The sequence below is a fragment of the Oncorhynchus kisutch genome, linkage group LG16 (assembly GCF_002021735.2).
Source record: "Oncorhynchus kisutch isolate 150728-3 linkage group LG16, Okis_V2, whole genome shotgun sequence".
Taxonomy (NCBI): Eukaryota; Metazoa; Chordata; class Actinopteri; order Salmoniformes; family Salmonidae; genus Oncorhynchus; species Oncorhynchus kisutch.
In genome coordinates, this window is record NC_034189.2 from 11742913 (window position 1) to 11756384 (window position 13472).

The window sequence follows — 13472 nt, forward strand, 5'->3', positions numbered from 1 at the left end:
AGTAGCGAGGCTATATACAGTAGAGAGGCTATAACAGTAGCGAGGCTATATTCAGTAGAGAGGCTATATACAGTAGAGAGGCTATAACAGTAGAGAGGCTATAACAGTAGAGAGGCTATATACAGTAGAGAGGCTATATACAGTAAAGTGGCTATATACAGTAGAGAGGCTATATACAGTAGAGAGGCTATAACAGTAGCGAGGCTATATTTAGTAGCGGGGCTATAACAGTAACGAGGCTATATTCAGTAGAGAGGCTATAACAGTAGCGAGGGTATATTCAGTAGCGAGGCTATATTCAGTAGAGAGGCTATAACAGTAACGAGGCTATATACAGTAGAGAGGCTATATTCAGTAGCGAGGCTATAACAGTAACGAGGCTATATTCAGTAGAGAGGCTATAACAGTAGCGAGGTTATATTCAGTAGAGAGGCTATATACAGTAGAGAAGCTATATACAGTAGAGAGGCTATATACAGTAGAGAGGCTATATACAGTGTAGAGGCTATATACAGTAGAGAGGCTATATACAGTAGAGAAGCTATATACAGTAGAGAGGCTATATACAGTAGAGAGGCTATATACAGTGTAGAGCCTATATACAGTAGAGAGGCTATATACAGTAGAGAGGCTATATACAGTAGAGAGGCTATATACAGTAGAGAGGCTGTATACAGTAGAGAGGCTATATACAGTAGAGGCTATAAACAGTAGAGAGGCTATAACAGTAGAGAGGCTATATACAGTAGAGAGGCTATATACAGTAGAGAGGCTATATACAGTAGAGTGGCTATATACAGTAGAGAGGCTATATACAGTAGAGAGGCTATATACAGTAGAGTGGCTATATACAGTAGAGTGGCTATACAGTAGAGAGGCTATATACAGTAGAGAGGCTATATACAGTAGAGTGGCTATATACAGTAGAGAGGCTATATACAGTGTAGAGGCTATATACAGTAAAGAGGCTATATACAGTAGAGAGGCTATATACAGTAGAGAAGCTATATACAGTAGAGTGGCTATATACAGTAGAGAGGCTATATACAGTAGAGAGGCTATATACAGTAGAGAGGCTATATACAGTTAGAGAGGCTATATTCCATAGAGGCTATAAACAGTAGAGAGGCTATAACAGTAGAGAGGCTATATACAGTAGATAGGCTATATACAGTAGAGAGGCTATATACAGTAGAGAGGCTATATACAGCAGAGAGGCTATATTCCATAGAGGCTATAACAGTAGAGAGGCTATAACAGTAGAGAGGCTATATACAGTAGAGAAGCTATATACAGTAAGAGAGGCTATATACAGTCGAGAGGCTATATACAGTAGAGAGGCTATATACAGTAGAGAGGCTATATACAGTAGAGAGGCTATATACAGTAGAGTGGCTATATACAGTAGAGAGGCTATATACAGTAGAGAGGCTATATACAGTGTAGAGGCTATATACAGTAAAGAGGCTATATACAGTAGAGAGGCTATATACAGTAGAGAAGCTATATACAGTAGAGAGGCTATATACAGTAGAGAGGCTATATACAGTGTAGAGGCTATATACAGTAGAGAGGCTATATACAGTAGAGAGGCTATATACAGTAGAGAGGCTATATACAGTAGAGGCTATAACAGTAGAGAGGCTATAACAGTAGAGAGGCTATATACAGTAGCGAGGCTATATACAGTAGAGAGGCTATAACAGTAGCGAGGCTATATACAGTAGAGAGGCTATAACAGTAGCGAGGCTATATTCAGTAGAGAGGCTGTATTCAGTAGCGAGGCTATATTCAGTAGAGAGGCTATAACAGTAACGAGGCTATATACAGTAGAGAGGCTATATTCAGTAGCGAGGCTATAACAGTAACGAGGCTATATTCAGTAGAGAGGCTATAACAGTAGCGAGGTTATATTCAGTAGAGAGGCTATAACAGTAGCGAGGCTATATACAGTAGAGAGGCTATAACAGTAGCGAGGGTATATTCAGTAGAGAGGCTATATTCAGTAGAGAGGCTATAACAGTAGCGAGGCTATATTTAGTAGAGAGGCTATAACAGTAACGAGGCTATATTCAGTAGAGAGGCTATATTCAGTAGAGAGGCTATATTCAGTAGAGAGGCTATAACAGTAGCGAGGCTATATTCAGTAGAGAGGCTATAACAGTAACGAGGCTATATTCAGTAGAGAGGCTATAACAGTAGCGAGGCTATATTCAGTAGAGAGGCTATATTCAGTAGAGAGGCTATATACAGTAGAGAGGCTATATACAGTAGAGAGGCTATATACAGTAGAGTGGCTATATACAGTAGAGAGGCTATATACAGTAGAGAGGCTATAACAGTAGAGTGGCTATATACAGTAGAGTGGCTATATACAGTAGAGAGGTTATATACAGTAGAGAAGCTATATACAGTAGAGAGGCTATATACAGTAGAGAGGCTATATACAGTGTAGAGGCTATATACAGTAGAGAGGCTATATACAGTAGAGAGGCTATATACAGTAGAGAGGCTATATACAGTAGAGAGGCTATATACAGTAGAGGCTATAACAGTAGAGAGGCTATAACAGTAGAGAGGCTATATACAGTAGCGAGGCTATATACAGTAGAGAGGCTATAACAGTAGCGAGGCTATATACAGTAGAGAGGCTATAACAGTAGCGAGGCTATATTCAGTAGAGAGGCTGTATTCAGTAGCGAGGCTATATTCAGTAGAGAGGCTATAACAGTAACGAGGCTATATACAGTAGAGAGGCTATATTCAGTAGCGAGGCTATAACAGTAACGAGGCTATATTCAGTAGAGAGGCTATAACAGTAGCGAGGTTATATTCAGTAGAGAGGCTATAACAGTAGCGAGGCTATATACAGTAGAGAGGCTATAACAGTAGCGAGGGTATATTCAGTAGAGAGGCTATATTCAGTAGAGAGGCTATAACAGTAGCGAGGCTATATTTAGTAGAGAGGCTATAACAGTAACGAGGCTATATTCAGTAGAGAGGCTATATTCAGTAGAGAGGCTATATTCAGTAGAGAGGCTATAACAGTAGCGAGGCTATATTCAGTAGAGAGGCTATAACAGTAACGAGGCTATATTCAGTAGAGAGGCTATAACAGTAGCGAGGCTATATTCAGTAGAGAGGCTATATTCAGTAGAGAGGCTATATACAGTAGAGAGGCTATATACAGTAGAGAGGCTATATACAGTAGAGTGGCTATATACAGTAGAGAGGCTATATACAGTAGAGAGGCTATAACAGTAGAGTGGCTATATACAGTAGAGTGGCTATATACAGTAGAGAGGTTATATACAGTAGAGAGGCTATATACAGTAGAGAGGTTATATTCAGTAGAGAGGCTATATTCAGTAGAGTGGCTATATACAGTAGAGTGGCTATATACAGTAGAGAGGTTATATACAGTAGAGAGGCTATATACAGTAGAGAGGTTATATTCAGTAGAGAGGCTATAACAGTAACGAGGCTATATTCAGTAGAGAGGCAGACGTGTTAATATCAGTCTTACCCAACACACAGAGACACACACACATAACTCCCAGACGTGTTAATATCAGTCTTACCCAACACACAGAGACACACACACATAACTCCCAGACGTGTTAATATCAGTCTTACCCAACACACAGAGACACACACACATAACTCCCAGACGTGTTAATGTAAACACTTCCTATTTTCCTTTCTGTTCACCACAGAAAACAGAAAACATTCTCACTCGTTTCCCTCCCTTCTACACTATTACTATTCTCAGCCTAGTGAATGTTGATGTTTCTATAGCCCGTGTTGTTACATGGGAATGAGAGAGACAGAGGTCTAATCTGGTGGTTATCACACAGAGAGAGAGAGAGAGAGAGAGAGAGAGAGAGAGAGAGAGAGAGAGAGAAAGAGAGAGAGATGCAGACCATTCCTAAACCTGTTGATGTTCTCACAGTCATTCAAAACATGTGTTCTATCTAACAAGAAGTAACCCTGCAGACATTGAACAGTGCATTCAGAAAGTATTCAGACACCTTGACTTTTTCCACATTTTGCTACGTTATAGCCTTATTTGAAAATTATTATTTTTTAAAATTAAAAATCTCTCAACAATCTACACACAATACCCCATAATAACAACGCAAAAACAAAACAAAAACCTGAAATATCACATTTACATAAGTATTCAGACCCTTTATTCAGTTTTTTAATGCTGTGATTACAGTCTTCTTCGGTATGATGCTACAAGCTTGGCACACCTGTATTTGGGGAGTTTCTCCCATTCTTCTCTGCAAATCCTCTCAAGCTCTGTCAAGTTGGATGGGGAGTGTCGCTGCACAGCTATGTTCAGGTCTCTCCAGAGCTGTTAGATCGGGTTCAAGTCCGGGCTCGGGCTGGACCACTCAAGGGCATTCAGAGACTTGTACCGAAGCCGCTCCTGCTTCGTCTTGGCTGTGGGCTTAGGGTCATTGTCCTGTTGGAAGGTGAACCTTCGCCCCAGTCTGAGGTCCTGAGCACTCTGGAGCAGGTTTTCATCAAGGATCTCTCTGTACTTTTCTCTGTTAATCTTTTCCTCAATCCTGACTAGTCTCCCAGTCCCTGATGCTGAAAAACATCCCCACAGCATGATGCTGCCACCACCATGCTTCACCGTAGGGATGGTGCCAGGTTTCCTCCAGACGTGACGCTTGGCATTCAGGCCAAAGAGTTCAATCCTGGTTTCATCAGACTAGAGAATCTTGTTTCTCATGGTCTGAGAGTCCTTTAGGTGCCTTTAACTGAGGAGTGGCTTCCGGCTGACCGCTCTACCATAAAGGTCAGATTGGTGGAGTGCTGCAGAGATGGTTGTCCTTCTGGAAGGTTCTCCCATCTCCACAAAGGAACTCTAGAGCTCTGTCAGAGTGACCATCTGGTTCTTGGTCACCTCCCTGACCAAGGCCCTTCTTGTTTTTATTTAATCCATTTTAGAATAAGTCTGTAACGTAATAAAATGTGAAAAATGTTGAGGGGTGTGAATAGGTTCCGAAGGCCCTCTATATGCATACTGTGAACACATAGGTCGAGGGGTGTGAATAGGTTCCGAAGGCCCTCTATATGCACACTGTGAACACATAAGTCGAGGGGTGTGAATAGGTTCCGAAGGCCCTCTATATGCACACTGTGAACACATAAGTCGAGGGGTGTGAATAGGTTCCGAAGGCCCTCTATATGCACACTGTGAACACATAAGTCGAGGGGTGTGAATAGGTTCCGAAGGCCCTCTATATGCACACTGTGAACACATAAGTCGAGGGGTGTGAATAGGTTCCGAAGGCCCTCTATATGCACACTGTGAACACATAAGTCGAGGGGTGTGAATAGGTTCCGAAGGCCCTCTATATGCACACTGTGAACACATAAGTCGAGGGGTGTGAATAGGTTCCGAAGGCCCTCTATATGCACACTGTGAACACATAAGTCGAGGGGTGTGAATAGGTTCCGAAGGCCCTCTATATGCACACTGTGAACACATAAGTCGAAGGGTGTGAATAGGTTCCGAAGGCCCTCTATATGCACACTGTGAACACATAAGTCGAGGGGTGTGAATAGGTTCCGAAGGCCCTCTATATGCACACTGTGAACACATAAGTCGAGGGGTGTGAATAGGTTCCGAAGGCCCTCTATATGCACACTGTGAACACATAAGTCGAGGGGTGTGAATAGGTTCCGAAGGCCCTCTATATGCACACTGTGAACACATAAGTCCGGACATACATCTGATGTCAACTTCAAAACCTACTGTCAAAACCTACTGTCAAAACCTACTGTCAAAACCTACTGTCAAAGCCTACTGTCAAACCTACTGTCAAAACCTACTGTCAAAACCTACTGTCAAAACCTACTGTCAAAACCTACTGTCAAACCTACTGTCAAAACCTACTGTCAACGCCTACTGTCAAAACCTACTGTCAAAACCTACTGTCAAAACCTACTGTCAAAACCTACTGTCAAAACCTACTGTCAAAACCTACTGTCAAAACCTACTGTCAAAGCAGTACTTTGCTTTTTTTGCTGTTGACCCTTGATAAATGGAACTGATGTGACCTTTGCTGTACCCTTGTTTGTTCATTCAGTTCAGTCAATTCAGTTAAATTCAGTTCAGTTCGGTTAAGCTCAGTTCATTCAGTTCAGTTCATTCAGTTTGTTCAGTTCAGTTTATCCAGTTCAGTTTGTTTGTTCATTCAGTTCAGTTTATTCAGTTCAGTTCAGTCCATTCAGTTTATTCAGTTCAGTTCAGTTCAGTCTGGTTCAGTGTGTTCAGTTCAGATCATTCAGTTTGTCCAGTTCAGTTTATTCAGTTTAGTTCAGATCATTCAGTTTGTCCAGTTCAGTTTATTCAGTTCAGTTCAGATCATTCAGTTTGTTCAGTTCAGTTTATTCAGTTCAGTTCAGATCATTCAGTTTGTTCAGTTCAGTTCAGTTTATTCAGTTCAGTATATTCAGTTCAGTTCAGTTCAGAACAACAGTGTGTTTAGTGAGAATTCTCTTTAAGCCCTCATGTACAGCTCACCACTTAAAACATCACTCTGTATGTAACAGTACACCACTGTGCATTCCAAATGGCACCCTATTCCCTATAACGTGCACTACTTTTCACCAGGGCCCACAGTGAAAAGTAGTGCACTTTGTAGGGAATAGGGTTCTATTTGGGACTACCGAGTTCTGACACAACACACTCCCTGTTGTGATATCAGGAAGAACATCCTCACTGGGAGATTGTAATGCTTTGGAACTGGTGTATCTCTCTCTCTCTCTCTCTCTCTCTCTCTGTGTGTGTGTGTGTGTGTGTTTATAACTCCTCTATGTGTTGTACCAGTCTCCTGTGATGTTGTGATACACTGAGTAGCTGTCATCACAATAACTGCTTTCCAAATGGCACCCTATTCCCTTCATAGTGCACTGGATATGGAATAGGGCTCTGGTCTAAAGTAGTGCGCTAGATATGGAATAAGGCTCTGGTCTAAAGTAGTGCACTGGATATGGAATAGGGCTCTGGTTATGACAGTAGGAGGTTAGGGGGACCTCTGGGGAGATAGAGAGGGCAAGAAGGGACGTGTGTGTGCGTGCGGGGGAAGAACGGGTGTGTGGTGACCTCCGTGGTTGGGTCGCAGCTGGGGACGGACTTGCGGGACGGACCGTAGGGGATGTGCGGGGACGATTGACCCTGGCGGACCTCTGAGATCCCTTCCTGTCAATCTGCCTCAATGACTTTCTCTGAGAGAGACGGGAGGAAACACACACACACACACACACACACACACCTTCCCCCTCGTGGCCTCGAGCAAAGTAGCTGAGTCAGCTTGCAGGCCCAAAGGTATCTTGCAGTGTGTGTGTGTGTGCAGTGTGTGTGTGTGTGTGTGTGTATATGTGTGTGTGTCAGAGTGGTTTTGTCTCACATGCTGGGGTCTGTAGCGTGGCCGATTCTCATGGTAATCATGGAATCATAGAACCAGGGAAAATAACAGTTATACAGTCCATCGTTACAGACATCTCCATTTAGAGGTTTAGACTGGTGTTGCTGACACACTCTCACACTCTCTCACACTCTCTCACACTCTCTCACACACACACACACACACACACACACACACACACACACACACACACACACACACACACACACACACACACACACACACACACACACACACACACATGAAATAGAACATGTAAAAGGACTCCAGGACCCCAGTCCATGTATCCAGTCATCCCAGTCCATGTATCCAGTCACCCCAGTCCATGTATCCAGTCACCCCAGTCCATGTATCCAGTCACCCAGTCCATGTATCCAGTCACCCCAGTCCATGTATCCTATCCAGTCACCCCAGTCCATGTATCCAGTCACCCCAGTCCATGTATCCAGTCACCCCAGTCCATGTATCCAGTCGCCCCAGTCCATGTATCCAGTCGCCCCAGTCCATGTATCCAGTCGCCCCAGTCCATGTATCCAGTCACCCCAGTCCATGTATCCAGTCACCCCAGTCCATGTATCCAGTCACCCCAGTCCATGTATCCAGTCACCCCAGTCCATGTATCCAGTCACCCCAGTCCATGTATCCAGTCACCCCAGTCCATGTATCCAGTCACCCCAGTCCATGTATCCAGTCACCCCAGTCCATGTATCCAGTCACCCCAGTCCATGTATCCAGTCACCCAGTCCATGTATCCAGTCACCCCAGTCCATGTATCCAGTCACCCCAGTCCATGTATCCAGTCACCCCAGTCCATGTATCCAGTCACCCAGTCCATGTATCCAGTCACCCCAGTCCATCTATCCAGTCACCCCAGTCCATCTATCCAGTCACCCCAGTCCATGTATCCAGTCACCCCAGTCCATGTATCCAGTCACCCCAGTCCATGTATCCAGTCACCACAGTCCATGTATCCAGTCACCCCAGTCCATGTATCCAGTCACCACAGTCCATGTATCCAGTCACCCCAGTCCATCTATCTAGTCACCTCAGTCCATCTATCCAGTCACCCCAGTCCATGTATCCAGTCACCACAGTCCATGTATCCAGTCACCACAGTCCATGTATCCAGACACCCCAGTCCATGTATCCAGTCACCCCAGTCCATGTATCCAGTCGCCCCAGTCCATGTATCCAGTCGCCCCAGTCCATGTATCCAGTCACCCCAGTCCATGTATCCAGTCACCCCAGTCCATGTATCCAGTCACCCCAGTCCATGTATCCAGTCACCCCAGTCCATGTATCCAGTCACCCCAGTCCATGTATCCAGTCACCCCAGTCCATGTATCCAGTCACCCCAGTCCATGTATCCAGTCACCCCAGTCCATGTATCCAGTCACCCCAGTCCATGTATCCAGTCACCCCAGTCCATGTATCCAGTCACCCCAGTCCATGTATCCAGTCACCCCAGTCCATGTATCCAGTCACCCCAGTCCATTATCCAGTCACCCCAGTCCATCTATCCAGTCACCCCAGTCCATCTATCCAGTCACCCCAGTCCATCTATCCAGTCACCCCAGTCCATATCAGTCCAGTCATTCAGTCACCCCAGTCCATGTATCCAGTCACCCCAGTCCATGTATCCAGTCACCACAGTCCATGTATCCAGTCACCCCAGTCCATGTATCCAGTCACCACAGTCCATGTATCCAGTCACCCCAGTCCATCTATCTAGTCACCTCAGTCCATCTATCCAGTCACCCCAGTCCATGTATCCAGTCACCACAGTCCATGTATCCAGTCACCACAGTCCATGTATCCAGTCACCACAGTCCATGTATCCAGTCACCCCAGTCCATCTATCTAGTCACCTCAGTCCATCTATCCAGTCTCCACGGTCCATCTATCCAGTCACCACGGTCCATCTATTCAGGCCTTTGCATTTGAAGTGGCATTCTATTGCTGTGCTAATGAGCAGAACACTGAGATGTGTGTGTAAGCAAAACACATATGTACACGCCTGACAGTTTCATTACAATCACACACAAAACCAGCATACACACTCACATGCGCATGCAGTTACACGTGCAAGCACACAAGCACGCACAAGAGATTAAGAGGATGAATGATACAGACAGGGAGAGAGAGGAGAGAGAGGAGAGAGACAGAGAGAGAGAGAGAGACAGAGAGATGGAGAGAGACAGAGAGAGAGAAGAGAGAGACAGAGAGAGAGAGAGAGGAGAGAGAGGAGAGAGACAGAGAGAGAGAGAGAGAGACAGAGAGAGAGAGAGAGAGGAGAGAGAGGAGAGAGACAGAGAGAGAGAGACAGAGAGATGGAGAGAGAGGAGACAGAGAGATGGAGAGACAGAGAGAGAGAAGAGAGAGATGGAGAGAGGAGAGAGATGGAGAGAGGAGAGAGACAGAGAGAGAGAGAGAGAGACAGAGAGATGGAGAGAGACAGAGAGAGAGAAGAGAGAGAGAGACAGAGAGATGGAGAGAGACAGAGAGAGAGAAGAGAGAGATGGAGAGAGGAGAGAGGCAGAATTAGACATCCTGTCACCATAGATTACTTTTAGTATAATTGTCTTTGGCATGACTGTCTGGCCTCTCTCAGGCTGTGGCGGAGAAACACACGCTTTGCTGCCGTTTTCACAGTCTCTGTGTGTGTGTGTCCCTCCCACCTTGAGGGAGGGAGGGAGGGACAGAGACACAGAGAGGTTGAGAGACAGAGAGGGAGGGAGGGAGGAAGGGAGGGAGGGATGGGGGGAGGGATGGGGGGAGACAGAGAGGTTGAGAGACAGAGGTTGAGAGACAGAGGGAGGGAGGGAGGGAGGGAGGGAGGGAGGGAGGGAGGGAGGGAGGGAGGGAGGGAGGGAGGGAGGGAGGGAGGAGGAGGGAGGGGAGGGAGGGAGGGAGGGAGGGAGGGAGGGAGGGAGGGAGGGAGGGAGGGACAGAGACAGAGACAGAGAGAGAGACAGAGGGAGGAAGGGGGGAGGGCTTTAGATCTATTCTTCCTGCTTTGTAATGTAACATGTGTTATAATGTAACATGTGTTGTAATGTAACATGTGTTATAATGTAATACTGTGTTATAATGTAACATGTGTTATAATGTAACATGTGTTATAATGTAACATGTGTTATAATGTAACGTGTTATAATGTAACATGTGTTATAATGTAACATGTGTTATAATGTAACATGTGTTATAATGTAACATGTGTTGTAATGTAACATGTGTTATAATGTAACATGTGTTATAATGTAACATGTGTTATAATGTAATGTGTTATAATGTAACATGTGTTATAATGTAACATGTGTTATAATGTAACATGTGTTGTAATGTAACATGTGTTATAATGTAACATGTGTTATAATGTAACGTGTTGTAATGTGACATGTGTAATAATGTGACATGTGTTATAATGTAACATGTGCTTCCAATGCTAATAAAACCATTGAATGGAATTTTATATTAGAGCCATTCTCACAGCACTGGAAACCCTCTGGCATAAATGACTGCTTTGGCAGGTACTTTAGTAACACTCTCAGTATCTTCATTTCAGCACCCTTTTTTGGTCCTTTTGTATAGTATTTTACAGTCGTGGCCAAAGGTTTTGAGTATGACACAAATATATATTTTTGTCAGATGTTACTATGGAATACTGAAGTATAATTACAAGCATTTCGTAAGTGTCAAAGGCTTTCATTGACAATTACACGAAGTTGATGCAAAGAGTCAATATTTGCAGTGTTGACCCTTCTTTTCCAGACCTCTGCAATCCGCCCTGGCATGCTGTCAATTAACTTCTGGGCCACATCCTCTGATGGCAGCCCATTCTTGCATAATCAATGCTTGGAGTTTGTCAGAATTTGTGGGTTTTTGTTTGTCCACCCGCCTCTTGAGGATTGACCACAAGTTCTCAATGGGATTAAGGTCTGGGGAGTTTCCTGGCCATGGACCCAAAATATTGATGTTTTGTTCCCCGAGCCACTTAGTTAACCCTTTTGCCTTATTTGGTGCTCCATCATGCTGGAAAAGGCATTGTTCGTCCCAAACTGTTCCTGGATGGTTGGGAGAAGTTGCTCTCGGAGGATGTGTTGGTACCATTCTTTATTCATGGCTGTGTTCTTAGGCAAAATTGTGAGTGACCCCGCTCCCTTGGCTGAGAAGCAACCCCACACATGAATGGTCTCAGGATGCTTTACTGTTGGCATGACACAGGACTGATGGTAGCGCTCACCTTGTCTTCTGTGCACAAGCATTTTTCTGGATGCCCCAAACAATCGGAAAGGGTATTCATCAGAGAAAATGACTTTACCCCAGTCCTTAGCATTCCAATCCCTGTACCTTTTGCAGAATATCAGTCTGTCCCTGATGTTTTTCCTGGAGAGAAGTGGCTTCTTTCCTGCCCTTCTTGACACCCAGGCCATCCTCCAAAAGTCTTTGCCTCACTGTGCGTGCAGATGCACTCACACCTGCCTGCTGCCATTCCTGAGCAAGCTCTCTACTGGTGGTGCCCCGATCCCGCAGCTGAATCAACTTTAGGAGATGGTCCTGGCGCTTGCTGGACTTTCTTGGGCGCCCTGAAGCATTCTTCACAACAATTGAACCGCTCTCCTTGAAGTTCTTGATGATCCGATAAATGGTTGATTTAGGTGCAATCTTACTGGCAGCAATATCCTTGCCTGTGAAGCACTTTTGTGCAAAGCAATGATGACGGCATGTGTTTCCTTGCAGGTAACCATGGTTGACTGAGGAAGAACAATGATTCCAAGCACCACCCTCCTTTTGAAGCTTCCAGTCTGTTATTCGAACTCAATCAGCATGACAGAGTGATCTCCATCCTTGTCCTCGTCAACACTCACACCTGTGTTAACGAGAGAATCACTGACATCATGTCAGCTGGTCCTTTTGTGGCAGGGCTGAAATGCAGTGGAAATGTTTTTGTGGATTCAGTTCATTTGCATGGCAAAGAGGGACTTTGCAATTAATTGCAATTCATCTGATCACTATTCATAACATTCTGGAGTATATGCAAATTACCATCATACAAACTGAGGCAGCAGACTTTGTGAAAATTAATATTTGTGTCATTCTCAAAACTTTTGGCCACGACTGTAGTCTCAGAATTGAAGTCTCTCTCTCTTTCTCTCGCTCCCTCTCTCTCCTCCCTACCTCCCTACCTCCCTCTCTCTCCTCCCTACCTCCCTACCTCCCTCTCTCTCCTCCCTACCTCCCTCTCTACCACTCTCCCCTAAATGTCTCAACCCGTAACCCACATCCCGCTCCAATACTCGTGGGGTAAAAATGAGTCATCAAGGGGACAGAAATGGCTCCCTACAAATGTGTTTGTGTGAAGTTTATTTACAAAATGCGATATTTTTTTTCACATTTGTGTTTTTTTTTCATCAGAAGTGAATGCTTATGGGTACCTTCATGTGTGTGTAAAATATTACTGTTGCAAAATGCTGTAAATTCATTGGTTAGCTGGAATGGAATGTTATTGTCCTGTATATATTATATTTAACATGTAATTTAACACATCGTCAATATAACCTCACGCTATAGTGTTTGGTCAGAGTTAGGCCTTGTCCAAAATGGCACCCTCTCTCTCTCTCTCTCTCTCTCTCTCTCTCTCTGTCTCTCAGCTCTTTCTGCCAAGTTATTTTTGTCATCTCTCAGTCTTAAATAGCTGACAGGGTGAGTGATGAGTGAAGAGGGAATATCAGGGTAAAAGTCACCTTTACGTACAGATCTAGGATCAGCTTACTCTCTCCACATCCTAGCCTTAACCATTAGGGAGAGAACTCTAAGACTGAGATCAGTGTTTAAAGGTAAATTCTACTGCTCAGGGATTCGGCAGGGTGAGGAAAATTTTGCCCATAGTTAAGTTGACTGCTGGCCTCTCAATTCTGCCCTTAAGGAAAATGGTGGTTTTATGTCTGTACGTCTCGACTGAGGTAGACCTCTCACTTTTTTTCACGCATTAACAGAAAGGCACTTAGCACACACACACAC

At 44.5% G+C, this 13472-nt stretch overlaps 1 protein-coding gene across 2 annotated transcripts in view; it reads left to right on the top strand.

Moving 5' to 3' along the window:
- LOC109906183 (NHS-like protein 2) overlaps positions 1-13472 on the top strand; it is a 137759-nt gene that overhangs the window by 83902 nt on the left and 40385 nt on the right. The window lies entirely within an intron of this gene.